At 46.4% G+C, this 27775-nt stretch overlaps 1 protein-coding gene across 1 annotated transcript in view; it reads left to right on the top strand.

Annotated features, from left to right (window-relative positions):
• The first annotated feature begins 6969 nt into the window (after positions 1-6969).
• LOC140403901 (glutamate receptor ionotropic, NMDA 2B-like) overlaps positions 6970-27775 on the top strand; it is a 457807-nt gene continuing 437001 nt past the window's right edge. The window contains exon 1 of the mRNA XM_072492122.1: positions 6970-7110. The gene's annotated coding sequence lies outside the window, so the exon portion shown is untranslated. The remainder of the gene's footprint in view (positions 7111-27775) is intronic.

The following is a 27775-nucleotide window of genomic DNA, read 5'->3' as shown; positions in this document are numbered from 1 at the left end:
AAACTTCAGAGAGTTGTGAGCACAGCTCAGTCCATCACACAAACCTGCCTCCCAACCATTGACTCCATTTACACCTCCTGCTGCCTGGTGAAAGCAGGCAGCATAATCAAAGACCCCTCCCACCCGACTTACTCACTCTTCCGACATCTCCCATCGGGCAGAGATACAAAAGTCTGAGAACACGCACGGACAGACTCAAAAACAGCTTCTCCTAAACGACCCTCTTATGGACTGACCTGATTAACATTATAATAATAATAGCTTATTGTCACAAGAAGGCGTCAACAAAGTTACGGTGAAAAGCCCCTAGCGCCACATTCCGGCACCTGTCCAGGGAGGCCGGTACGGGAATTGAACCCGCGCTGCTGGCCTTGTTCTGCATTACAAGCCAGCTGTTTAGCCCACTGTGCTAAATCAGCCCTCATATGCTTCACCCGTTGCCGGCGTTATCTAGTTACATTGTGCACCTTGTGGTGCCCTATTATGTATTTTCTTTTATTTCCTTTTCTTTTCACGTTCTTAATGATCTGTTGAGCTGCTCGCAGAAAAATACTTTTCACGTGACAATAAACAAAATCCAAATCCAAGGGTAGCGGAATCGGGGGGGGGGCAGGGGGGGGGGAACCACGCTCGCACACCGTTACCAGTTTACCAGCAAAGGTTGAGTTCCACATGCTCTTGCCATGCAGGTGAGGTTAGAGTTCACACAGCCCAACGATAGTGACAATTGCTCATTTTTAAAAACGTTGTCCGTCATAATTGCAATTAGCAAGGCCTGCATCTCCAATTAGCCGCATGCGGCGCGTGGTGAATGCGTTGCGTTGCAGTGCTCGAGACCCAGGCAGCTTGCATCTCCTGTGCCACCTGTCACCCCACTTTGGTCAAAGGGCCTGGGAGCAAACAATCGACAGCGAAACCTCCAAGTCAGAAATCTCACGTCGCCACAGAGAAATCAGCTACACCATCATCGACAATAAATGACTATTATTGGCAAGGAGGTTTTTTAAGAGGACTGAATAGTTTCAAGGTTTTTAAAAAAAGAATTATTTGTTTGAAAGAAAAGGAAATGTGACAATATTATTCAATTAGCAGCTACCTGGGCATCACTCTGCATCCTGGTCGGTGCTGGAGTTAAACTAGGCTGGAGGGTATAATTAATTTAAGACAAACCGATAGAATCAGGTAAGGTGCAGCTGTGAAACTTGAAGCAGATATAAAAAGATATGGAAGAGTAAAATTGTACTGTATAAGCTGCAGGAGATGTTGTTACATAAACCACCTGCCTTTGTTGGTCATTGTGAATTATTTCAATACTATTCTTTGCCTAATATAGTGTCTCAGTGGATAACACGCTCGTCTCTTCATCAGAGGGTCATGCATTCAAGTTCCCCTCTCGAGAGGTTGTGCATAAGATCTAGGCTGGCGCCCCAGTTTAGTACTGAAGGAGAGCTGCACAGTCGGAAGTGCCGTCATAGAATCGTAGAATCCCTACAATGCAGGGAGAAGCCATTTGGCCCCTCGGGTCTGCACCCGACCCTCCGAAAGAACACCCTACTTAGGCTGGCTCCCCTGCCCTATCCCCGCAACCATACCTAACCTGCACATCTTTGGACACTTAGGGGCAATTTTATCGTGGCCATTCCACCTAATCTGCACATCTTTGGACTGTAGGAGGCAACTGGAGCACCCGGAGGAAACCCACGCAGACACGGGGAGAACACGCAAACTCCACACAGTCACCCGAGGTTGGAATTGAACCCGGGTCCCTGGCACTGTGTGTGCTCTTAGCTGTGAAAGGCTTTGAAATGTTGTGAAGAGTGCTATATATATGCAGATTCTACCCCTTTTATGTAAAGAGTAGAATGTATTTTCAGTCATTCTGTGCCTAGCCTTCTGACTTTAATGAGTTGGGTAGAGGGCATAGGCCGGATATATTTATGGGTGATGAATCATATGACAGTTACAGGACTGAAGGAAGCCATTCGTCCCATCTTGTCAGTGCCAGGTCTCTGTAAGAGCAACTCCCTCATTCCACTTTCCCTTGTATGCCTTGCAAAACCTTTCTCTCTAGATAATTACCCAATTCTCTTTTGAAGGCTCAGATTGCACCTGCCCCCACTAAGCTCTCAGGCAGTGCATTCTCGACCCTAGCCACTAACTAGTTGCACAAAATGTTTTCTTGTGTCATCATTGCTTCTTTTGTTAATCACCTTAAAAATTGGTGTTCTCTGATCCTGGGATCATTCTGGCCAGTTTCTCTGTCCGGCAACTCCTCCCCAACTCCATCAAATCTCCTCTAAACCTTCTCTCCTCCAAGGAGGACAGCCCCAGGTCCTCCAATCTACCTACGTGGCTCATCCCAAGAACCATTCTCGAGGACCTTTACTGCACCCTCACTAATAAGTCAACTGTGATGTGACGACTGGAAGACATTAGGAACATTAGATTCTAAGTATCGGGCAATTTAAGGGTTAAAAGCCTGGGTTAGAATGTGTTTGACTGCTGTGGACATGTTTTAAAAAAATTAAGAATTCTGTTTTGCAGGGCCTTGGTGTTTTTAGCAGCCAGAAGGTGAAATTGATGAAGGAATGTGCTTTTCAGTCTAGGCTATTCGACTGTGGGAGAGTCGTTGTGGAGTTAAGGTGCTTTGCAGCCTGCAGACATAATTTGTTTTCCAGCTTGGGGAGATGAGGTCATTGTTGGGTAGAGCCAAGGAAGGCAGAGAGCCATTTTGAGAAGCTATGGAGAGAGGCAGTTTGGAGAAAGACTTTTAGAAGTGAAAATTGATCTGGCCCCTCTTGTTTCTGTTAGACCGCAAGTAAAGGCAGTTTACTTCCCCAGTTGGAGAGTTTAAAAAAAAGTAATAACATTTTAAAAGCAGATCAGTCTTGTTTGAAGAGCAGCAAGAGGCTGAAAGAACCCTGAAGAATCAGCTATTTGAAGATCTTCAGCCAGAGTCTGAAGGGGTTCTAACCAGAGCCAGAGTCTGTTCTGTACCACAAGTATTACTCTATGCCCTGCTGATTTTTAAACTGGATTGAGAGGTGTAAGTTTCTTTTCTTGCTATTTAATGGAAAATTGAGTAGTAGAGTTAAGGGGTAATTGTAAGCTGTTCTATTTTGGGTGCAAAATTGAAAATAATAACATTGTGTTTATAATAAAGTTTTGTTTTAGAAATACCAAAGCCCTCTTTTCTTCATGCGATCGCCCCAAGAGCGAATTATTCTTTCTGCACAGTCGTAAGATAAACTAAAATATTGGTGTTTCGGTCTAGTAGCTAGTTGGGATCGTAATAGTGATTAATGCATCGCTGGAGATTTCATCACATGACTTTCCCCCCACGCTCCAGCCATTAGACGGCCAACATAACCATCCTTGTGACGCCCTCACTGCCTTCCTACCCCAATTAGAAAGCAAAACGACTCATTGCCCAATTGGTAGATGCTTAACTATTAGCCAAATAACCTTATGTTTTAAATCCACCTTCAATACTTTTCATATCTGGTAAAGATTCAAATAAAATGTCCAAAAAAAGCATCTTTTTTAATGTCCCAGTGATTTTTCTCCAGGGTCGCACACAACCAGCAATGTCCTGGAAATTGACCTCCAATCCCTGGAGACTCCAGGCCTACGTTGGAGGGTTGGCAACCCTGATCTCCATCGTGTGTTGCCCAGAACTGGACACAATACTCCGGTTGAGGTTGGACTAGACCATTTAGAGCGAGACCCGTGGCTTGTCTGGAGATCCTGTCATACAACCCACCAGATCATAGAATCCCTACAGTGCAGAAGGAGGCCATTTGTCCCATCGAGTCTGCACCGACCCTCAGACAGAGCACTCCACTCGAGCCCACTTCCCCACCCTATCCCAATAAACCCTTAACCTAACCTGCACATCCCTGGACACTAAGGGACAATTCAGCGTGGCCAATCCACCTAACCTGCATATCTTTGGACTGTGGGAGGAAAGCGGAGCACCCGGAGGAAACCCACGCACACACGGGGAGAACGAGCAGACTCCGCACAGACAGTGACCTGAGGCCATCATTGAACCCGGGTCCCTGGCGCGGTGAGGCAGCAACGCTAACCACTGTGCCACCATGCCACCCCTACCCTATGATCAATAATGTTAGTTCACACTTATATGACCAACAAAGGAAGAAAGACCGATGGTCGCAACAAAAAAGTACACTCAATGAGAGATGTAATAAGGAAAGAAAGGATGGAGTGAAAATGGGGAGGCAGAAGGAAGGTAGGATGGATGGAGGGAGTGCATACAATGGGAGGAAGAGAAGGGTAGGCTGGAAGGAGATAGGCGAGGGAGGGGAGGAAGGAAGGGATTGTAATTCTAATGCTAAGTCGGGGTCTTGGTGTCAGCCTCCTGTGTTCACCACGTTGACTGTTGAGGATCTGGAGGGTGTTGGGCTGAACTTACTTAATCAAGGCCTGAGAGTCAAAATGATTCAGGCTTCACTTTGACAAGCCTGTTGGAGCCTAACACCCACCGCTCACCCCACCGCCCAGTTAAAATTGGAGCTCCGTGTGTCTGAGTGTTGTCTGATACCAGTGTACATTGTAACTCCGCAGCTCACGCCCTGTAGTTTGCTGTTCTGTGTGCCAGTGATGTGGGATCCTTCACCATTAGCGTGAACTTGGAATTTCCTTCCTTCACCCCCCTACCCGCCTGCGCTACCCCACCTAGGAGACATCCAGTCCATACAAACAGTAACCTGTCCTGGGTAAATGCAAATTGGAAGAGTCAAGCCATTGGTTCACTTGACACTGAATCCCTCGTGGTACCTCACCCGTGTGGACATTATTCCTGCCACCACTCACCTACGGTAAGTTCCCGCTGACAATTAGACCACAGGGCAAGTGTTTCACCCAACTAGATCTTGTCCTCAATCTCCACGGGTGTGCCCATCACAGGAAAACCATCTTGTCCCTTCCAGAGCTTTGGCGACTGATGACGATGGTGATGTTGACGCATTGCCACTTCTCTGTGAGGGGCTAACCCAGGGCAAGGAGATTGAGCGTGAGGGGTCTTGCCATTTCCCTACGGCGCCAAGCCAAGCCAAAGGGAACTCTCATCTCAGGCACTAAGTCCGCTTCTCAGTCTTCACCTGGGGGGTGGCAGAGCCCGCCGGGGCCCAGACTGGGCCCTGTGGAGTCAGGATGGCCCCACGAGGCTTTGATGGCAAACCCTCCCACACAACCGCCCCACTGCCTGCCCCCTTCCGGCCACCCCCAAACCACTCCCAAACCATCCTCAACTTGCACCGTCCCTTTTGGCTGGGTGTGTTACAGGGTTGAACAGCAGGTGGCCCAACCAGTGGGCAGAGGGTGGGGAAGGGGGAGGGGGGGGGGGGGAGAGAGAAGGGGCAGAGGAGGAGGGAGCCTTGCCAGGGGCTTGCGATTGCCAAGTTCGAGGCGGCAGCCTTTGATCCGGGAGGCTGGCGCAGGAGCAGCCGACTGGCATCAGGGGGTGCTAGAAGCCCATCTCTCTCCCCCAAAAAATCCAAACCCTTCTATCAGGCACATGACGTGCTGCCTGTTCCGCCTGTCTCCTAGCAATACAGCAGGGGAGAGATTCCAAATCTTCCTTCCCACATCCTTATGTGTGCTTGATGTATCTAAGAGGGAGGCATCTGGAGACTGAGGTGGCATCTTTCACACTTTGCGTGTGTGTCTGTGTGTGTATGTGTGCGTGCCATTTATAATACCCATCTCACATCTGGAATATAAGGTTGTGAGTTGAATTGACTTCTGCTCACCCCCCCCCCCCCCAAACACCATCAGCACCCCCCCCCCCTCATTGTTTTTGTGTGTGTGTGTGATTTGTTTCCTAAAGGAATATTTTCGAACGTCTATTTTTGGTGTGTGGGTGAATTAATAAGGAGGAATTTATTCAGCTCCAGAAAGATTGGACTAGCGTTACTGTAAGAAGCACACTGCTAACCCCCCCGCCACCCTCCCCAGAAGGAACGAGAGGGCAAGACAATCATTTCTTCCTGTGAGTATACACCATTATTTTTTTTTAAACAAATATGCCTTTTCTTCTCCCCACCCCAGCGGTGGCGTTTCACCCCCGCCCCCACCCCCCACCACCACCTAAATTCCTGTCCTTCGCTTTTAACACATAAAAACGAGAGTGTCTCGGAATGTATTTTAAGGAACTCTCCCCGAGACAGGGTAACAAGCCTCTCGTCAAAGGGGCAGACGAATTGCCTCCTTTCTTACCCCACTCGCTGGGGAAAGTCGATTGCAACATGTGTAAAGCCTCGGTGAAGGTGCTGGGAATCCTCTGGTTGCAGCAGAGGCTATTTTCTCGGCTGCTGGGTGAGGGTTTTTTGTGTGTGTGTGTGTGTGTGGTGTTGCATATTGAGGGAGCCTTAATTGCGGAGTCAGTGTCCCCCGCAGCCCTGAAGTTCCTGTGCTATTTCGTGTTGTGTGCCTGACATGATTCCAATAAATACCCTCCCTTTCTTTCTTTCCCCCCACCCCCCCCCAACAGAGAGAGAGAGAGAGAGGGAGAGGAATCCGTGGGTTGCCAGTATGTGGGGGATTAAGAATGTGAGATTCTAGGAGCGGATGCAGTGAAGGATCTAAAATATTGACATAGGAGCCAGATTTGGATTCGATTTTTCTCTTTGCCCATTTCTCTCCCCCCCCCCCCCCTTTCTTCCCACCTCCACCCCCCTTTCTTCCCACCTCCACCCCCACTTCCTATCCGTTTTCTTCCTCCTCCACCCTCCCCACTCCACCCCACCCCCGTGCACCCACCCACCCAAAGGGTCGACCACCTTCATTCTCTCCCCCACCCGCTTCCCGCCCCTGCTTTGAATACAAGGAGGCGAGTGCTGATGTTCTCAATCTTGGATAGTCCCCAGAAGGACCTGATAGACGCTGAGCTGGAGAGGGAGGGGGAGAGAGACAGATAGCAAGACCCTCTCAATTCCCCCCCCCCCCCCCCCCTACTCTCTCTCTCTCTCTCTCCTCGTTGAGAGAGATCCAACGGCGCTGGTGGCAATGCGAGGCGACAACTGTCTGAGGCTTCCTTCATCATGCCCGGCTCTCTAACAAGCCCAAGATCCACTGGTATCCATAAAGGTAAGGAGCCGGCTGGGGATGGGGAGGGGACGGGGTGTGTGTATGTGTGTGGGTTGGTTGGGGGGGGGGGGTGGGGGGTAGCGGGCCGGGCACGCGGGGGTGGGGGGTGGGGGGCGTATGCTATGAGATTAAAATGAATGTGGTAAGTGGGAGAATGGCCAACTTAACCCAGCCAGAGATTTGTTTGATCCCAAAAGTTGATAGACATTCGAAGCCAATGGTGCCCGATGTACAAAGTGGCTGGGCATTATTGGCAGCGGAGGTGGTGAGGTTAAAGTGGGTTTGGCAACGGCTCCGGGCTCATTGAGTAGGGAACGAGGCCCTTTCCTGCCATGATATTGAGGGGGGGTGCTGGATTTGAACAGGTAATTACAAAGGGACATTGATCATTGACCAGTGAGGGGAGTAGGTGCTGACGATGAATGCCAATGTAAATGGTTATTTTGTGGTCATTTGTAAGGCACTGTGTATATAGTGAAGAAAGGTATATTTGGGGTATAGGAGTACTTAACTGCGGTGACACTGAGCATTTATTACACACAGATGTATAGAGACTTAATCCAGACTCAACCTGGAGTAGGATGGTGTCATTGGCCTTGGGGGTGGGGGTTGGGGGAAGGGGGGTGCGGCGATGCTAAGGGCTTATAAGGGAGGACCAGGCTGCATACACCTGGCTTGACTTTCCCCGAGCAGAGAAGATTGAGGGATGATCTGAGCAAATCTGCTGAAGATTCCGTAGGGTAGATATGGAGAGACTGCTTGTGGGGAAGCCAAGAGCAGAGCGAGGAGTGATCTTGAAATCGGTGCTGTTCCTTTAGCAGTGAAATCAGGAGGCACTTCTTTATCCAACGGGATGGTAAAATCTACCCCTCCCCCATCCATCCAAATCACTGTGGATGTTGATCAATTGAAATTTAAGATTGAACTTCAAAAATTCCTATTCGGATTCAGCACACGGAGCTAAGATAATGATCAAAAATGGTACTAAATGGAGTCAAGATGCAGATTTGCCATGGTCTAATTGAATAGCAGAGCAGGCTTTGGGGCTGAATGGCCTCATTCTAATGTTCCTGTGATACATTGTACACACTAGACCAATGCTGGGCAACCGAGGCGGGTGGGTGGGCCGCGCGAATGGCCCTCCTTCATCTCAGGGGCCGCAAGATTAAAATCGGCCTCGTTCACCAACCGTGACCCCATGGATAAGATAAACGGCGAATATTTCATCAGGAGTTATAGAAAATGTTCAATCATTTATATATTAATAGAACTGTCATCAACTTCAAATGTTAAAAACAAAATTAATATTTACACTTTGGACACAGAGGGAACGCACGGCTCTCACAGTCAATGTTGGGAGCAATCAGCACGCTCCTCACTTCACTCGCCCTCGCTTTACGTGCGAACCACTTCAGCCATACCGGTAGGAAAAAAAACGACACGAGTGGAAATTAGCGGAATGTGGTGACCCTGCGCCGGAAGACAGTCAACAAAATGTCTCATGGGTCCCATTCAGAACCCAGATGGACTGTGCATGCCCCCCCACTGTGACAGAAGCTACATAGAATAAGTGAGGACAAAAGACACTTGCCGCTATACAGGAAAAAGGCAGGGGTGCAGGACTAATAGCAACTCTTACAGAGTGCCGGCATAGATGTGATGGACTGAATGGCCTCTTCTGTGTTGTATTATAGAGAACAGAAAGATTATACCAGATTTAGAGGACATGTTTTTAACAAAAATGTTATGCTGAAAATATAAAGAGATATAAAATGTAGAATTGAGAGGTCACACTAGATTTCTCAGGGCCTATTGTACATTATGAAGAGGTTATACTGAGCACAGAGGGATGCATAGGGACAAATTATATAGAATACAGAGGCTTTGATGTGGGTAGAAACATGTAGCTCTATATTAATAAGTATCTATTTCCATGGATCTATTTCATCTATTTCCTGTCCCACACATTTCCTGTCTCGCACTTTTCTTTAATCTTACTCATTATTTGCAAATTCTGCCTTAGCAAACATTTCTTAGTTGTTTGGATCTTATGCACATTTCTAGCTTTTCATTTGATATGAAACGAGAAACTCTCTCACAATAGAAAATATTTTATTTGCACTGAAACTTTTAGATTAGGTAAATATAAATGTCGCCACAGTCCCAGAGGACCATGGGCCACTTGCTCTTCGCATTGAGAGCTGACTGGTGGTGATTTAACCTGAGGGTCACCACACCTCAGGCGAAGGGCCAGGTTGAGAAAATGGGACCTTCATGAATAACCTCAGCCGGTGCAGGAATTGAACCCCGCATCATGAACCAGCCATCCTGCCAAATGAGATAACCGACCCCCTCCCCATATCAGAATATAACCCTACTAATCAAATTTAATTTTTAAAAAAAATTCTTGATTCTGACTTGCAGCGTGAAGAGCAATTAAACTCGGATTGGCCTCACCGCACCATTCTCCCATCAAGCAATTATACTCTGATTGGCCTCACCTTGCACCGTTCTCCCATCAAGCAATTAAACTCTGATTGGCCTCACCTTGCATCGTTCTCCAATTAAGCAATTAAACTCTGATTGACCTCACAGAAGGAGGCCATTTGGCCCATCTTGTTCACGCTGACTCTCTACAAGAACCAGGGGCGGGATTCTCCGAGGCACCGCTCCAAAATCGCAATTGGCGGGGGGCGGAGAATGGGCGTCCCCAGAGAATTGGCGCGAATCGTGTGCGCGCGCGAGGTCGACGCACGATCCTCCCAGGAAAACTGGCTGGGTTCCCGACGGCGTGATTCTAACCACGTTTTGCCTGTCAGGAATGGCCGGTGGCAGCTGCGGACTCAGTCCACGGCAGCCCTGGTGTGGGGCGGGGGGATCCTTCACCGGGGGGGGAGGGGAAGCCTCACAGATGGCCAGGCAAGCGATCGGGCGGCACCGATCCGCAGACGAGCGCGATCTCGGGGGAACCTACTTCGCTCATCATGGTCCACGTGTGAGTTGAGTCCGCCATGTCGCATGGGGCGGCCACTGCAGGCCGCCGCCGTGCACATGGACGGACTCCAGACCGAAACTGCAGGGCCCCGTATCCGCAGCCAGAGCTGCGAGGGGCACTCTGGGGCCCTGCCAGCCCCCTGCAGGTAGGAGAATCATTCTGGACTTTCTTAATGAAAGTCCAGAGTGAAATGCATGCATTTTGACATAGCCCCATTATTGGAGAATCCCGCCCAACGTCCTTTGTCCCACTCCCCTGCCTTTTCCCTGTAGACCAACAATTTCTTTCCCCTCAGATAATTGTCCAATACTTTTGAAAGCCACGACTGAATTTATCTCCTGCACACTGTCAGACTGTGCGCTCCAGATCATAACCACTTGCTGTGTTAAAAATGTTTTTCCTCATGTTTCAATTGCTTCTTTTGCCAATCAACTTCTCCAGTCCTCATCAAATAATTACACTCTGATTGGTTTCACCTTGTAGAGTCCCCTCATTTAACAATTAAACTCTGATTCTCTCACCGGATGAGAATTTGTTAAGCTTTCTTAGACTAGTGCCTCTTCTGTGTTCAAAGTGCCTAAGAGTACTTAAGTACCTTGTAGAGAAGACTCATCACTCTCAGTTAAGAGATTCTTAGGAGTTCTCATAGCTATCACTCTTAACCAAGATATTGATCTATCTTTGGCCCCCTCATAGGTCTCATCTACACGTAAACCCTCCATAACACCATCCAAAAACTCTGCGTTATTTATGATGTTGATTTCCAATTCTATTTAATCAATGCCTTTCTCAACCCATCCACTCTGTCCAAATCACCTGACTGCTTGTCTTAACTCCCAGCACTGGACTGCAGAAGTTTCCCTCTGACAAAATATTGGGAAGACCAAAGCCGTTACCTTTGGCCCCGGTCATAAACGCCATTCCTTAGCTGTTGACACCCTCCGTTTCCCTGGCAACCTTCTGAGGTTGAACTGGACTGTTCGCAACCTCAATGTTAAATTTGACAACCAGGTGAGTTTCGAACGACATTTCCACACCGTCGTCAAGACAACGTCATTTCCACCTTCTTAACATCACCCGAATTGATCATTCCCTCAGCTTGTGTTTAGTTGAAGCCCTCATCCGTGCCTTTCATTAGCTCTAGACTTGCCTACTCCGACACATCCCAGGCTGGACTCCCACCCTCTGTAAAGGTAAGTTAATCCAAGACCTGCCCCAACCTCAATGATTTCCAGGCCTACAATCCCCTGAGATATCTGTATTCCTCCAGTCCTGACCTCTTGAGCATTCCTGATTTTAATCACTCTTCCATCAGTGGCAGGGCCTTCAGCTACCATAGCCTCCAAGGTCTGGCTTTCCTTCCCTACACCTCTTTGCCGCTCTATCTCACTTTCCTCCTTTAACACGCTCCCCTAAACCTACGTCTTTGATGAAGTTTCTGGTCATCTGTGTTCTAACTCCTTCTGTGGCAGTAGCACAGTGGTTAGCACTGTTGCTTCACAGCTCCAGGCTCCAGGTTTGATTCCCGGCTTGGGTCACTGTCTGTGCGGAGTCTGCACGTTCTCCCCTTGTCTGCGTGGGTTTCCTCCGGGTGCTCCGGTTTCCTCCCACAAGTCCCGAAAGACGTGCTTGTTAGGTGAATTGGACATTCTGAATTCTCCCTCTGTGTACCCAAACAGGCGCCGTAGTGTGGCGACTAGGGGATTTTCACAGTAACTTCATTGCGGTGTTAATGTAAGCCTACCTGTGACAATAATAAAGATTATTCTTAGTTTAGGTTGAAATTACCCAGCCCTTCTCGCTGGGAGGAATCTTCCGTCCCGGCTGGTGGTGACCCCGCCCGTGGTGTGTCCCCTGGCAAAGGAGGGGGTGGGTCACGCAAAGCTCCACAAACACTGGCAGAACTGGAAGATACCGCTGTCATTCAATAGCGAGCTGCCTTCACTGCCAAAAATACCCCACAGAGTGTTGGGGGGGGGGGGGGCTGGAAAATCTCGCCCTCCGCATCAAGCGTTGCACCTTGGGACAATGAAACGTATAAATATAACTGGATCGGAAGTTGGTTCTGAAACATAATTATTTAAGTAAATAATTGGGGTTACCCCTATCTCTGGATCTGTAAACACTTAATTAACTGCAAATGCTCGCATTCTAAGCATTGTCTTGCATCTTTGAATTTGTCTATATATATGTTTCTGGAACATATCTCTTCATTCACCTGAGGAAGGGGCAGCGCTCCGAAAGCTAGTGTTGAAACAAACCTGTTGGACTTTAACCTGGTGTTGTAAGACTTCTTACTGTGCTCACCCCAGTCCAATGCCAGCATCTCCACATCATAATTATTTAAGCAAGGTGTCTGGATTACATTGAGTAATGCTGGAAGGATACTGTTTTATTTGTGTTTGAGGTTTCACCCTAATCAGATGGGTTGGAGCCCCCCCCCCCCCCCCCCCCCCCCCCCATCACCACCACCACCATTCATGTAAGATGCCTTAGACCTATGTGCATTTCAAACCAGGGTTACCCAGCAGCGCTGCCTTCGGAGGTTCACCGGTATTGTTCGCAATAGACATGTAACTGGGTGTGGAAGGCGACAGATTACTGTTGCTGACAACAGCAGACAAATGCTTAATGCATTCATATGACATTCCTGTCTGCGAACCTGGCTAATGTGAATTACCCATTTAATTAAGCTTGTACTACAATAGTGGACAAAGGGTTGCTATTGTCTGCTTACACTGCAATAAAAATGTCTAGATTGGAGGAGCATATTGCACAGTATATAATAGGGATAAGGCTATATATATTGCATTTATTCGAGAGTGCACAGTAAGGATAACCTTATACGGTGCGATCTATTGTATAGTGTATGATAGAAGTCACTCTGCATATCGGTGAACACTGTACCATTTAAACTAGAGGCCAACAATGATTTCACATCTGTATAGCACCTTTAATGAAATAAAAGGATTTGTTTAAGACACTTTGCAGGAGTGCTGTTCACAGATATTGGCACCAAGCCACAGAAGGAGATATTAGGACATGTAACTGTTGGCTAAAGAGGTGGGTTTTAAGCAGGGAATTCAAGGTGGAGAGAAAAGGCAGAGGGACAAAACGGTTTGAGGAGCGAGTTTCAGAGCTTGGGGCCAAGTTGACTTTAGGCGTGGCCGCCAAGGGTGGGCTGAAAACGTGGTGGGAGATCGGCACGTGGCCAAAGATGGAGGAAGGTGCCAAGGGTTGTCAGGCTCAGGGGGGTTTCAGAGATCGGGAGGGCTAAGGCCCTGGAGGAATTTGAACACAAGGGTACCGTTGTAATATTGAGACGATGGTGGACTGGGAACCAACCTAGCCGGCAAGCACAGAGGCGATGTGTGACCAGAACGGAGTGCGAGTTGGGATAGAGGCGGCAGAATTTTGGATGAACTCAAGTTTACAGAGGGCTGAAGGCCATTGAAGTTGAACTAGTTGAGTCTGGAGGTAAGTAAATAAAGCATGAAGGCAGGGTTCAGTAGCAGGTGGAACTGGATGTGAATAGTTTTTATGGTGGGAAGGATTTAGGAAACTGCTGCTAATCCAGCAGAATGGTGAAGTGGTGATCAGTCTGGTTCGGTCTCTGTTAGTGGCCAGGAACGGCCACTTGTGTCTTTCATAACGTACGTCAGTGTATAATAGAGGCGACACCAGTATATTTGATTATAGTGCATGGTATGGAATATTTCTTTATAATAGAGTGTATGGTATATAATATTTGTTTGTATTAGGGTGTATGGTATATAAAATCTGTTTAGAATTGGGTATGCGGTATATATTTGTTTACAATAGGGTGAGCGGTATATAATATTTGTTTGTAATCGGGTGTACAGTATATAATATTTGTTTATAATTGGGTATACGGTATATATTTGTTTGTAATAGGGTGTATGGTATATAATATTTGTTTATAATTGGGTGTATGGTATATAATTTTTGTTTATAAGTGGGATACGGTATATATTTGTTTTGAATAGGGTGCATGATATATAATATTTGTTTATAGCAGCCTGGGCGATTTATGATGTTTGTTTGTAATAGAGTATATGGCACATAATATTGTTTAAAATAGAGTGCATGGTATATAATATTTGTTTTATAGGGTGTACGGTATATAATATCTGTTTACAATAGGATGTATGGTGTAGATCTTTTTAAATAATAGGGTGTGTGGTATATAATATCTGTTTACAATAGAGTGTACGGTATATATTTCTTTGTAATAGGATGTATGGTATATAATATTTGTTTATACTTGGGTGTACATTGTATGATATTTGTTTGTAATGGTGTACGGTGTATATTTTTTTACAAGAGGGTGTATGGTATATAATATTTGTTTGTAATGGTGTATGGTATATATTTGTTTACAATAGGGTGTATGGTATATAATATTTGTTTGTAATAGTGTACGGTATATAGTATTTGTTTACAACAGGGTGTATAGATTATAATATTTGTTTATAATTGGGTGTACGGTACATAATATTTGTTTATAATAGGGTGTATGGTATGGTAGTGGCTGCTTTAGCACAGTGGGCTAAACAGCTGGCTTGTAATGCAAAACAAAGCCAGCAGCGCGGGTTCAATTCCCGCACCAGCCGCCCCGAACAGGCGCTGGAATGTGGCGACTAGGGGCTTTTCTTAGTAACTTCATTGATGCCTACTTGTGACAATAAGCTATTGTTTGTAATTGGGTGTACGGTATTTAATATGTGTTTACAATAGAGTGTACGGTATAATATATTTGTTTATAATTGAGTGTATGCTATATAATATTTGTTTACAATTGGGTGTATGGTATATGATATTTGTTTGTAATAGTGTACATTATATATTTGTTTACAGTAGGGTGTAAGGTATACAATATTTGTTTGTAATAGGGTGTATGGTATATAATATTTGTTTGTAATCGTGTACATTATATATTATTTGTTTACAGTAGGGTGTAAGATATATAATATTTGTTTATAATAGGGTGTATGGTATATATTTGTTTATAATTGAGTGTATGATATATAATTTTTGTTTCTAATAGGATGTATGGTATATGATATTTGTTTACAATTGTGTGTATGGTATGTAATATTTGTTTATAATAGGGTGTAAAGTATATAATATTTGTTTGTAATTGGGTGTACGGGTGATAACATTTGTTTATAATAGGGTACGGTATATAATATTTGTTTGTAATTGGGTGTATGGTATATAATATTTGTAATTGGGTGTACGATATATAATTTTTTTATAATGGGTGTACGGTACATAATATTTGTTTATAATTGTGTATGGTATAATATATTTGTTTACAATAGGGTGTATAGTATAGACTATTTGTTTTAATAGGGTGTACGGTATATAGTATTTGTTTACAATAGTGTACGGTATAATATATTTGTTTACATTAGAGTGTAATAATTGTTTGTAATAGGATGTACGGTATATAGTATTTGTTTACAATAGTGTATGGTATAATAGATTTGTTTACATTAGGGTGTAATAATTGTTTGTAATAGGATGTACGGTATATAGTATTTGTTTACAATAGTGTACGGTATAATATATTTGTTTACATTAGGGTGTAATAATTGTTTGTAATAGGATGTACGGTATATAATATTTGTTTATAATAGGATGTGCGGCATATATGTGTTTATAATAGAGTGTACGTTATATAATATTTGTTTGTAATAGGGTGTATGGTATATATTTGTTTACAATTGTGTGTATGGTATGTAATATTTGTTTATAATAGAGTGTACGGTATATAATTGTTTATAATAGATGTGCAGTATATATTTGTTTGCAATAGGGTGTATAGTATGTAATATTTGTTTATAATAGAATATATTGATATAATGTTTGTTTACAATAGGGTGTACAGTATATATTTGTTTATAATAGGGTGTATGGCATATAATTTTTAAAAATAGTGTATGGTTTATAATATTTGTTTACTATATGGTGTATCATGTATAATATTTATGTATAATTGGGTGTATGGTATATAATATTTGTTTATAATTGGGGCACTGTATATAACATTTGTTTATAATAGAGTGTATGGTATATATGTGTTTACAATAGGGTGTTTGGTACATAATATTTGTTTATAATACGGTGTATGGTATATAATATTTGTTTATATTATAGAGTGTATGGTATATAATATTTGTTTGTAATAGTGTCCAGTATATAATCTCTGTTTCTAATTGGGTGTATTGGCTATTTTATATATAGGGGCATTTAGGTCCTAATCTGTATCATGCGAAGTGGATGAAATGACCCATTTGAGCAGAATATCATCTCCAAACTGTTTTAATTATTTAAAGCATTTGACTCATTGCAGCGAGAATTAGTTCAGTGACTAATTGTGAGCGGGTGAGGAGTCAGATAGAGAGATATTTAGCAGTGATCCGGGTGTTTATGTCGAGGTCTATATGTTAGACACTGCAAATCAATCACCTGTCTCTAAATATACGTGTACATCAATCTTTGCTGCTGTATGAATCTTATATTTGTAACTCACTCCTGCTGAATCATATATCAGTCTGCCTTTTGAGGTGTTCATGAATCATGATTCGTACTCGAATCTTTTCAGTTATAAGGATTGCTAATATCGATAAAAGATACTCCTGCTTGGACAGAACATCTTGAGCATGTTGCAAAGAAATAGTGGATGATTAAGTGCAATAATGCAGACCAGTTCACAGAGCTTGACGTGGCATTGCAACGAATACTGACACACTGCAGCTGATGTGAAAGAGGGCCGGCTTAGAAATATAGAACGTGCAAGATCCAACACGGAGCAGACGCCTTCAATGTAAAAGGAGAGGGAGAGAGGGACGGACCGACTGACTGCCCGCCCGCCCCTCAGTACAATCCCAGCATGTCCTCAGTGTCACATGAGTGAATTGCATTTATACCCTCGGAAGCCACCTGCAGCAGTTTGGGAAACTTACATATCTATGCAACAGAATCACATGGAAGTAGCCGATTTGAAGTACGGAACTTAACATGTCTGTTTAAAACAGTGGCGAAGGTAGCGTTCGCCTCCGTCTCCCCGTCTAAGGCTCTCCTGAAAGCCCACCTCTTTGATCAACTCCACATCAAACTTTTGGTCACCTGTGCCAATATCTCCGTCTCTGTTTTAATGTCCAATTTTATTCAGTGACGCCACTGAGAAGCGACTTGTAGTGCTATGTAAATGCAAGGAGTTGTTGCTACTGATTTTATTTGGCGCTTAGACACCAATGGTACAAAATGGGAAGGCAATTTACACTCTGGATGTTGGCGTAACATGGTTTTGTTTTTGAATTTGTATGGCAATGGGCAGGAAAGTGGCATGCTGTAGAGTAGGCAGCTCATTCAATCTACCCCTAATATATACACAACTTATGGTTAAAAATATATTCAAAAATTGGTAAATATTTTTTGGCAGCAATTCATTGGCAGCATTTCTTTACACGGTCTCTTTAGGTGTTTTTTAAATGTCTGGTTGCTTGCCTGCTTTTGGGTGCCAGTTATGTATTTTTAGGCATTGTGTATCTCTGGGGGTTGAATGCTCATCATGGATAGTGTGTTTGCCTGTGGTGTTTCTGGCATTGAAAATTTCGGAGTGTATGTTCTGTATTGCAGAGTGGACATTGTGTATATCTCCGCTTGTTTCTTCTGCGCCGCTGAAGGTTTATTGTGATTTGTGCTATTCTGTGTGTTGTGTGTTTCCAGGGGTTGTGTGCTGACAGGTATTGTGTGTTTCGGCGATTGTGTGTTTCCGTGGTTGTGCGTTGGTGCTTGCGTTTGGTACTTTTCCCAGGGATTGTATGTTTCCTTGTGGTCTGTGTTTCCAGCAATTGTGCATTTCAGCGATTGTGTGTTTCCGCTGTTGTTTGTATCCACGGCTGTGTGTTTCAGCGAATGTGTGTTTCGGCGACTAGGTGTTTTGGCGATTGTGTGTTATGGTGGTTATGTTTTTTGGAGCTTGTGTTCCCAGAGATTGTTTGTGTGTTATGGTGGTTATGTTTTTTGGAGCTTGTGTTCCCAGAGATTGTATGTTTTCTTATGGTATGTGTTTCCGGGGATTGTGTGTTTCGGTGGTTGTGTGTTTTGGTGGTTGTGTGGGTTCTGAGTGTTGTGTGTTTCCCAGTGGTTATGTGTTTCCAGGAGTTGTGTGTTTCCGGGGGTTGTGTGCTTCCCAGGGGTTGCGTGTTTCCCAGGGGTTGCGTGTTTCCCAGGGGTTGTGTGTTTCTCAGGGATTGTTTGGCTATTTTGGTGGTTGTGTGTTTCAGCGGTTTTGTGTTTCCATTGTTGTGAGTTTTGGCGATTGTGTGTTTCTGCAGTTCTGTATTTCAGCAGTTATGTGTTTCGGGGGTTGTGCGTTTTGGAGATTTTGTGCTTTGGTGGTTGTGTGATTCGAGGGATTGTGTGTGTTGCTGGTTGTGTGTTGCAGTTGTGTTTTTTGAAGGTGGTATGTTTGGTGGTGTGTGTTTCCGGTGTTTCCCAGGGGTTGCGTGTTTCCAGGAGATGTTATGTTTTCGGTGCTTGTGTGTTTCCCAGGGATTGTGGCTTCGGTGGTTGTGTTTTGGTTGTTGAATGTTTGGGGGTTGATTGTTTCTGGGGGGTTGCTTGTTTCCCAGGGGTTGTGTGTTTCCAGGGCATGGGTGGATCCCAGGGGTTGTATGTTTCCCAGAGTTTGTGAGTTCCCCAGGGTTTGCGTGTTTCTGGGGGATTGTGTGTTTCTGGAGATGTTTTGTATTTCCCTGGTTGTGTTTTTCCAGGGGTTGCATGTTTCCAGGAATTGTGTGTTTCCAGTTTCCAGGGGTTGTGTGTTTCCCAGCGGTTACGGGTGGGATTCTCTGATCCTGAGGCTAAGTGTTGACGCCGTTGGAAACACCGTTGCGTTTCTCGACGGCATCAACTTGGCCCCAGGATCAGCAATTCTGGCCCCTATAGGGGACCAGCAGGGCGCTGGAGCGGTTCACGCCGCTCCAGCTGCTGATCCAGCCGTGGAATGGGGGCCGGGGGATGTGCGCATTCACAATGGACCCGGTGTGAACCGGCGCGATTTCTGCGCATTCACGGTGTCTCCCTTGTCCGCGCCGGCCCCGACCCAACATGGCGCAGGAGTACAGGCGCCAGCGTGGAAGAACGGAGGCTGGGAGACAGAGAGGCCAGCCCGCCGTTCGGTGGGTCCCGATCGCGGGGCAGGCCACATCGGAGGCCCCCCCTGGGTCGGACCACCCCTCTCCCCCCACAGGCCGCCCCCAGAGCCTTCAACGCCGAGGTCCCGCCGGCTCAGAGCATGTTAGAACGGCGCAGGCGGGACTCGGGTTTTTATTACGGTCCATCCGTGCCAGAGAATCGCAGGGGGGGGACGGGTCGAGCGGCCCCCGACCAGCGCCGTGCTTGCCATGACGACCCCCTGGCGATTCACCAACCCGGCGCGGGGTTGGAGAATCCCGCCCTATATTTTTCCCAGGGGTTGTGTGCGTCCAGAGCTGTGTGTTTCCCAGGCAAAATGTGTTTTGGGTGACTGTGCATTTCCAGGCATTGTGTGTTTCTGGGGGTCTGTGTGTTTCCCAGGTGTGTGTTTCCCAGGTGTGTGTTTCCCAGGTGTTGTGTGTTTCCCAGGTGTTGTGTGTTTCCCAGGGGTTGTGTGTTTCCCAGGGGTTGTGTGTTTCCCAGGGGTTGTGTGTTTCCCAGGGGTTGTGTGTTTCCCAGGGGTTGTGTGTTTCCCAGGGGTTGTGTGTTTCCCAGGGGTTGTGTGTTTCCCAGGGGTTGTGTGTTTCCCAGGTGTTGTGTGTTTCCCAGGTGTTGTGTGTTTCCCAGGTGTTGTGTGTTTCCCAGGTGTTGTGTGTTTCCCAGGTGTTGTGTGTTTCCAAGGGGTTGTGTGTTTCCAAGGGGTTGTGTGTTTCCAAGGGGTTGTGTGTTTCCAAGGGGTTGTGTGTTTCCAAGGGGTTGTGTGTTTCCAAGGGGTTGTGTGTTTCCAAGGGGTTGTGTGTTTCCCAGGTATTGTGTGTTTCCCAGGGGTTGTGTGTTTCCCAGGGGTTGTGTGTTTCCCAGGGGTTGTGTGTTTCCCAGGGGTTGTGTGTTTCCCAGGGGTTGTGTGTTTCCCAGGGGTTGTGTGTTTCCCAGGGGTTGTGTGTTTCCCAGGGGTTGTGTGTTTCCCAGGGGTTGTGTGTTTCCCAGGGGTTGTGTGTTTCCCAGGGGTTGTGTGTTTCCCAGGGGTTGCGTGTTTCCCAGGGGTTGCGTGTTTCCCAGGGGTTGCGTGTTTCCCAGGGGTTGCGTGTTTCCCAGGGGTTGCGTGTTTCCCAGGGGTTGCGTGTTTCCCAGGGGTTGCGTGTTTCCCAGGGGTTGCGTGTTTCTCAAGGGTTTTGTCCTTCCAGTGGTTGTATGTTTTGAGGGCTGTGTGTTTGCAGGGGTTGTGTGTTTTCTTGTAGTCTGTGTTTCCTGGGATTGTGTGTTTCCAGGGATTGCTTGGTTATTTCGTTGCTTGTGTATTTAAGCAGTTGTGTGTTTTGGCGATTGTGTGCTTTGGCGATTTGTGTTTTTCAGCGAGTTGTGTTTTTCAGCGATTGTGTGTATCAGTGGTTGTGTGGTTCATGGGTTGTGTGTTGCCACAGTTGTCTGTTTCATTGATTGTGTGTTTCAGTGGTTGTGTGCTTCCATGGTTGTATGTTTCCGCGATTGTGTGTTTTGCCGATTGTGTTTTAGTGCTTGTGTGTTTCCCAGGGATTGTGTGTTTACCAGGGTTTGTGTGTTTCCTCAGGTTGTGTACTTCCTTGTGCTCTGTGTTTCCAATGATTGTGTGTTTCCTGTTGTTTGTGTGTTTCGGTTGTTGTGTGTTTGGTGGTTGTGTGTTTCGGTTGTTGTGTGTTTCAACGGTTGTGTTTTTCAATGGTTGTGTGTTCCGGCAGTTGTGTGTTTTGGTGACTGAGTTTCAGCAAATGTGTGTTTTGGCGGTTGTGTGTTTGACAATTGTGTGTTTCAAGGGATGTGTGTTTTGGTGATATATGTGTTTAGCCAATTGTGTGTTTTAATGGTGTGTTTCTCAGGCATTGTGTGATTCCTTGTGGTCTCTGTTTCCAGGTATTGATAGTTTTGCTGGTTGTGTGTTTCGGCCGTTGTGTGTTTCGGCGGTTGTGTGTTTCCAGGAGTTATGTCTGTCCCAGGGGTTGTGTGTTTTTCAGGGTCTGTGTGTTTCCAGCGGTTGTGTGTCTCTGGAGGTTGTGTGTTTCCAAGTGTTTGAGTCCTTTCCTGGGGTTGTGTGCTTTCCAGCAGTTGTGTGTTTCCTTATAGTCTGTGTTTACAGGGGTTGCATGTTTCCGGTTGTATGCATGTTTCCGGTTGTATGTATGTTTCCAGTGTATGTGTGTTTCGGCAATTGTGTGTTTTGGCAGTTAAGTATTTCGGTAATTTTGTGTTTTGGTGGTTGTGTTTCAGTGCATGTTGTTTCCCAGGGATTGTGTGTTTCTTGTGGTCTGTTTCCCCAGGGGTTGTGTACTATGGTGGTTGTGTATTTGGTGGTTTTGTGTTGCAGTGGTTATGTGTTTCAGTGGTTTGTGTTTAAGTAAATATAAAATAAATGAACTTCCAAGGAATGTGGGGTTTCCAGGGATTGTGTTTCTCAGAGGTTGTCTGTTTCCCAGGGGTTGTGTGTTTCCAGGGGTTGTGTGTTTACAGAGATTGTGTGTTTCCCAGGGGAATGTGTTATGGTGGGCTATGTGTCCCTAGGCATTGTGTGTTTCCCAGAGATTGTGTGTTTCCAATGGGTTGTGTGTTTTCAGGGGTTTTGTATTGCCGGGAGATATGTGTTTGCAGGGTTGTGTGTTTTTGGGGGTTGTGTGTTCCCAGGGGTTGCGTGTTTCCAGGTGCTCCTTGTGGTCTGTGTATCCAGGTGCTCCTTGTGGTCTGTGTTTCCAGGGATTGTGTGTTTCCCCAGGATTGTTTGAGTATTTTGGTGGTTGCGTGTTTCATCAATTGTGTGTTTCGGCGGTTGTGTGTTTCGGTGGTTGTGTGTTTCGGTGGTTGTGTGTTTCGGCGGTTGTGTGTTTCGGCGGTTGTGTGTTTCGGCGGTTGTGTGTTTCGGCGGTTGTGTGTTTCGGCGGTTGTGTGTTTCGGCGGTTGTGTGTTTCGGCGGTTGTGTGTTTCGGCGGTTGTGTGTTTCGGCGGTTGTGTGTTTCGGCGGTTGTGTGTTTCGGCGGTTGTGCGTTTCAGTCATTGTGCATTTCAGCAATTTTGTGTTTCAATGGTGGTGTGTTTTGGTGATTGTGTGTGTTCCATGATTGTAAGCTTGTGTGCTTCCCGGGGATTGCGTGATTCCTTGCGGGCTGTGTTTCCAGGCGTTGTGTGTTTTGCTGGTTGTGTGTTTTGCCGGTTGTGTGTTTTGCCGGTTGTGTGTTTTGCCGGTTGTGTGTTTTGCCGGTTGTGTGTTTTGCCGGTTGTGTGTTTTGCTGGTGTGTGTTTTGGCAATTATGTGTTTCGCCAATTGTGTTTTTAATGGTTGCGTTTCGGTGCCTGTGTGTTTCCCAGGGATTGTGTGTTTCCTTGTGGTCTTTGTTTCCAGATGGCTGTGTCTTTTGATGGCTGTGTGTTTTGGTGGTGGTTGTGTTTCGGTGGTTGTATGTTTGGTGGTTGTGTTTTTCCGGGGACTGTGTGATTCCCAGGGGTTGTGTGCTTTCCAGGGTTTGTGTGTTTTGATGGTTGTTTGTTTGCTGGCTGTGTGTTTCCAGGGTTTATCTGTTTCCAGGGGTGATGTGTTTCCAGGTGTTACGCGATTGTGTGTTTCAGTGATTGTGTGTATCGGCAGTTGCGTGTTTTGGTAATTATGTGATTTGGTGGTTGTGTTTCAGTGCTTGTGTGTTTCCCAGGGATTGTATGTTTTGGTGGTTGTGTGTTTCAGTGGTTGTGTATTTCCATGGGTTGTGTGCTTCTGGGATTGTGTGTTTTGTTGGTTGTGTGTTTCGGTGGTTTTATTTTGGTGGTTGTTTGTTCGGGGGTTCTGTGTTTTCCAGGGGTTGTGTTTCCCAGGGGACGTGCGTGTCACAGGGGTTGTGTGTTTCCGGCGGTTGTGTGTTTTCCAGGGGTAATGTGTTTTGGGGGGTTGTGTTTCCCAGGGATTGTGTGTTTGCGGAGATTGGGTTTATCACAGGGGTTGTGTGTTTCCATGGGTTGTGTGTTTCCCAGGGGGTTGTATGTTTCCAGGGGTTGTGTGTTTCCCAGGGGTTTTGTTTTGGATTGGATTGGATTTGTTTATTGTCACGTGTACCGAGGTACAGTGAAAAGTATTTTTCTGCGAACAGCTCAACAGATCATTAAGTACATGGGAAGAAAAGGAGATAAAAGAAAATACATAATAGGGCAACACAATATATACAATGTAACTACATAAGCACTGGCATCGGACGAATGTTCATGAGGTCAGTCCTTAAGAGGGTCATTTAGGAGTCTGGTGACAGCGGGGAAGAAGCTGTTTTTGAGTCTGTTCGTGCGTGTTCTCAGGCTTCTGTATATCCTGCCTGATGGAAGAAGTTGGAAGAGTGAGTAAGCCGGGTGGGAGGGGTCTTTGATTATGCTGTCCGCTTTCCCCAGGCAGCGGGAGGTGTAGATGGAGTCAATGGATGGGAGGCAGGTTCGTGTGATGGAATGGGCGGTGTTCACGACTCTCTGAAGTTTCTTGCGGTCCTGGGTCGAGCAGTTGCCATACCAGGCTGTGATGCAGCCCGATAGGATGCTTTCTATGGTGCATCTGTAAAAGTTGGTAAGGGTTAGTGTGGACATGCCAAATTTCCTTAATTTCCTGAGGAAGTATAGGCGCTGTTGTGCTTTCTTGGTGGTAGCGTCGACGTGGGTGGACCAGGACAGATTTTTGGAGATGTGCACCCCTAGGAATTTGAAACTGCTAACCATCTCCACCTCGGCCCCGTTGATGCTGACAGGAGTGTGTACAGTACTTTGCTTCCTGAAGTCAATGACCAGATCTTTAGTTTTGCTGGCATTGAGGGAGAGATTGTTGTCGCTGCACCACTCCACTAGGTTCTCTATCTCCCGCCTGTATTCTGACTCGTCGTTATTTGAGATCCTGCCCACTGTGGTCGAATCGTCAGCAAACTTGTAGATGGAGTTGGAACCAAGTTTTGCCACGCAGTCGTGTGTGTACAAGGAGTAGAGTAGGGGGCTAAGTACGCAGCCTTGCGGGGCGCAGGTGTTGAGGACTATTCTGGAGGAGGTGTTGTTGTTCATTCTTACTGATTGTGGTTTGTTGGTCAGAAAATCGAGGATCCAGTTGCAGAGTGGGGAGCCAAGTCCTAGGTTTTGGAGCTTTGATATGAGCTTGGCTGGGATTATGGTGTTGAAGGCAGAGCTGTAGTCATAAATAGGAGTCTGATGTAGAAGTCCTTGTTTTCGAGATGCTCTAGGGATGAGCGTAGGGCCAGGGAAATGGCGTCTGATGTGGACCGGTTGCAACGGTATGCGAATTGCAGTGGATCAAGGCATTCTGGGAGTATGGAGGTGATGCGCTTGATGATCAAAATCTCGAAGCACTTCATTATGACTGAAGTCAGGGCCACTGGACGGTAATCATTGAGGCACGTTGCCTGGTTCTTCTTTGGTCCCGGTATGATGGTGGCTTTCTTGAAGCAGGTGGGGACCTCGGAGTGGAGTTGGGACAGGTTAAAGATGTCCACGAATACCTCTGCCAGCTGGTCCGCGCAGGCCCCTTTTTCACAGGGGTTCTGTGTTTTACAGGGTTGTGCGTTGCCAGGAGTTGTGTATTTCCAGGGGTTGTGTGTTTCCAAGGGGTTCTGTGTTTCCCAGGAATTGTGCGGTTCCAGGGGTTGTGTGTTTCCTTGTGCTCTGTGTTTCCAGGGATTGTGTTTTTTTGTGTGTTTTGGTGATTGTGTGTTTCAGCTATTTTGTGGTCCAGCAGTTGTGTGTTTCTGTGACTCTGCGTTTCAGCGAATATGTGTTTGCCACAGGGGTTGTGTGTTTCATAGGGGTTTTGTGTTTCATAGGGGTTTTGTGTTTCATAGGGGTTTTGTGTTTCATAGGGGTTTTGTGTTTCATAGGGGTTGTGCGTTTCCCAGGGCTTGTGCGTTTCCCAGGGCTTGTGCGTTTCCCAGGGCTTGTGCGTTTCCCAGGGCTTGTGCGTTTCCCAGGGCTTGTGTGTTTCCCAGGGCTTGTGTGTTTCCCAGGGCTTGTGTGTTTCCCAGGGCTTGTGTGTTTCCCAGGGCTTGTGTGTTTCCCAGGGCTTGTGTGTTTCCCAGGGCTTGTGTGTTTCCCAGGGCTTGTGTGTTTCCCAGGGCTTGTGTGTTTCCCAGGGCTTGTGTGTTTCCCAGGGCTTGTGTGTTTCCCAGGGCTTGTGTGTTTCCCAGGGCTTGTGTGTTTCCCAGGGCTTGTGTGTTTCCCAGGGGTTGTGCGTTTCACAGGGGTTGTGCGTTTCACAGGGGCTCTGTGTTTCACAGGTGTGTGATTCTGGGGGTTGTGTGTTTCCCAGGGGTTGTGTGTTTCACAGATGTTGTATGCTTCTGGGGGTTGTGTGTTTCTGGGGGTTGTGTATTTCCTTGGGTTGTGTGTTTCTGGGAGTTGTGTGTTTCCAGGGGCTGTGTTTTTCCCAGTTGCTCTGTGTTTCACAGGTGTGTGTTTTGGGGTTGTGTGTTTCTGGGGGTTGTGTATTTCCAGGGGTTGTGCATTTCCAGGCATTGTGTGTTTCTGGGAGCTGTGTGTTTCTGGGGCTGTGTGTAGGGCTGGTTTAGCTCAGTGGGCTAGACAGCTGGATTGTGATGCAGAACAAGGACAGCAGCGCGGGTTCATTTCCCGTACCAGCTTACCCGAAAAGGCACCGGAATGTGGCGACGATGGGCTTTTCACAGTAACTTCATACTTGTGACAATGAAAAAAAATTATTATTGTTAGATTATTATTATTCTGGGGGTTGTGTGTTTCCAGGGGTTGTGTGTTTCCAGGGGTTGTATGTTTCCCAGGGGTTGTGTTTTTCACAGGGGTTCTGTGTTGCCTAGGGGTTGTGTATTTCCAGGGGTTGTGTGTTTCCCAGGGGTTGTGTTTGTCACAGAGGTTGTCTTATGTTTCCAGGAATTTTGTTTTCCCCAGGGAGTGTGTGATTCCTTGTGCTTTGTGTTCCCAGGGATTGTGCTTTTCTGTTTTTTTTGTGTGTTTTGGTGATTGTGTGTTTCAGCTATTGTGTGGTCCAGCAGTTGTGTGTTTCTGTGACTCTGCGTTTCAGCGAATAGGTGTTTGCCACAGGGGTTGTGTGTTTCATAGGGGTTGTGCGTTTCATAGGGGTTGTGCGTTTCCCAGGGCTTGTGTGTTTCCCAGGGCTTGTGTGTTTCCCAGGGCTTGTGTGTTTCCCAGGGCTTGTGTGTTTAACAGGAGTTCTGTGTTTCACAGGTGTGCGTTTCTGGGGATTGTGTGTTTCCCAGGGGTTCTGTGTTTTACAGGTGTGTGTTTCTGTGGGTTGTGTGTTTCTGTGGGTTGTGTGTTTCTGGGGGTTGTGTAATTCTTGGGGTTGTGTGTTTCCAGGGGTTCTGTGTTTCCCAGGGGTTCTGTGTTTCCCAGGGGTTCTGTGTTTCCCAGGGGTTCTGTGTTTCACAGGTGTTGCGTGTTTTGGGGTTGCGTGTTTCTGGAGGTTGTTTATTTCCAGGGGTTGTGCATTTCTGGGGATTGTGTGTTTCCGGGGGCTGTATGTTTCCGGGGCTGTGTGTAGGGCTGGTTTAGCTCAGTGGGCTAGACAGCAGGTTAGTGATGCAGAACAAGGCTAGCAGCGTGGTTCAATTCCCGTACCAGCCTCCCCGAACAGGTGCCGGAATGTGGCGACGAGGGGCTTTTCACAGTAGCTTCATACTTGTGACAATAAAAAAAAATTATAATTATTATGGGGGTTGTGTATTTCTGGGAGTTGTGTGTTTCCCAGGGGTTCTGTGTTTCACAGGTGTGTGTTTTCGGGTTGTGTGTTTCTAGGGGTTGTGCATTTCCAGGGGTTGTGTATTTCCCAGGGGTTCTTTGTTTCACAGGTGTTGCGTGTTTTGGGGTTGTGTGTTTCTGCGGGTTGTGTATTTCCAGGAGTTGTGTGTTTCCCAAGAGTTCTGTGTTTCACAAATATGTGATTCTGGGGGTTGTGTGTTTCCCAGGGGTTCTGTGTTTCACAGGTGTTGCGTGTTTTCGGCTTGCATGTTTCTGGGGTTTGTGTATTTCCAGAGGTTGTGTGTTTCCAGGCGCTGTGTGTTTCCCAGGGGTTCTGTGTTTCACAGGTGTTGTGTATTTAGGGGTTGCGTGTTTCTGGGAGTTGTGTATTTCCGGCAGCTGTGTGTGTTTCCCAGGGGTTCAGTCTTTCACAGGTGTTGTGTGTTTTATGGGTTGTGTATTTCCAGGAGTTGTGTGTTTCCCAGGGGTTGTGTGTTTCCAAGGGGTTGTGTGTTTCCGGGAGTTGTGTGTTTCTGGTGTTGTCAGAGAAGTTATGCGGGTGAGTGTCAGGTCACTGATCAGCCACCTTCCTCCAGCCTCTCATCCATCTTCATTTCACAGCTTCTTGAAAACTCCCCAAGCCCAATTGGCCTATGACATAGAATTTACAGTGCAGAAGGAGACCATTCGGCCCTTCAAGTCAGCACCAGCTCTTGGAAA

Source organism: Scyliorhinus torazame, chromosome 29 (assembly GCF_047496885.1).
Source record: "Scyliorhinus torazame isolate Kashiwa2021f chromosome 29, sScyTor2.1, whole genome shotgun sequence".
In the NCBI taxonomy this organism is placed as follows: Eukaryota; Metazoa; Chordata; class Chondrichthyes; order Carcharhiniformes; family Scyliorhinidae; genus Scyliorhinus; species Scyliorhinus torazame.
The sequence above is the reverse complement of the archived record's forward strand: the minus strand, read 5'-3'. Positions and strand labels throughout refer to the sequence as shown.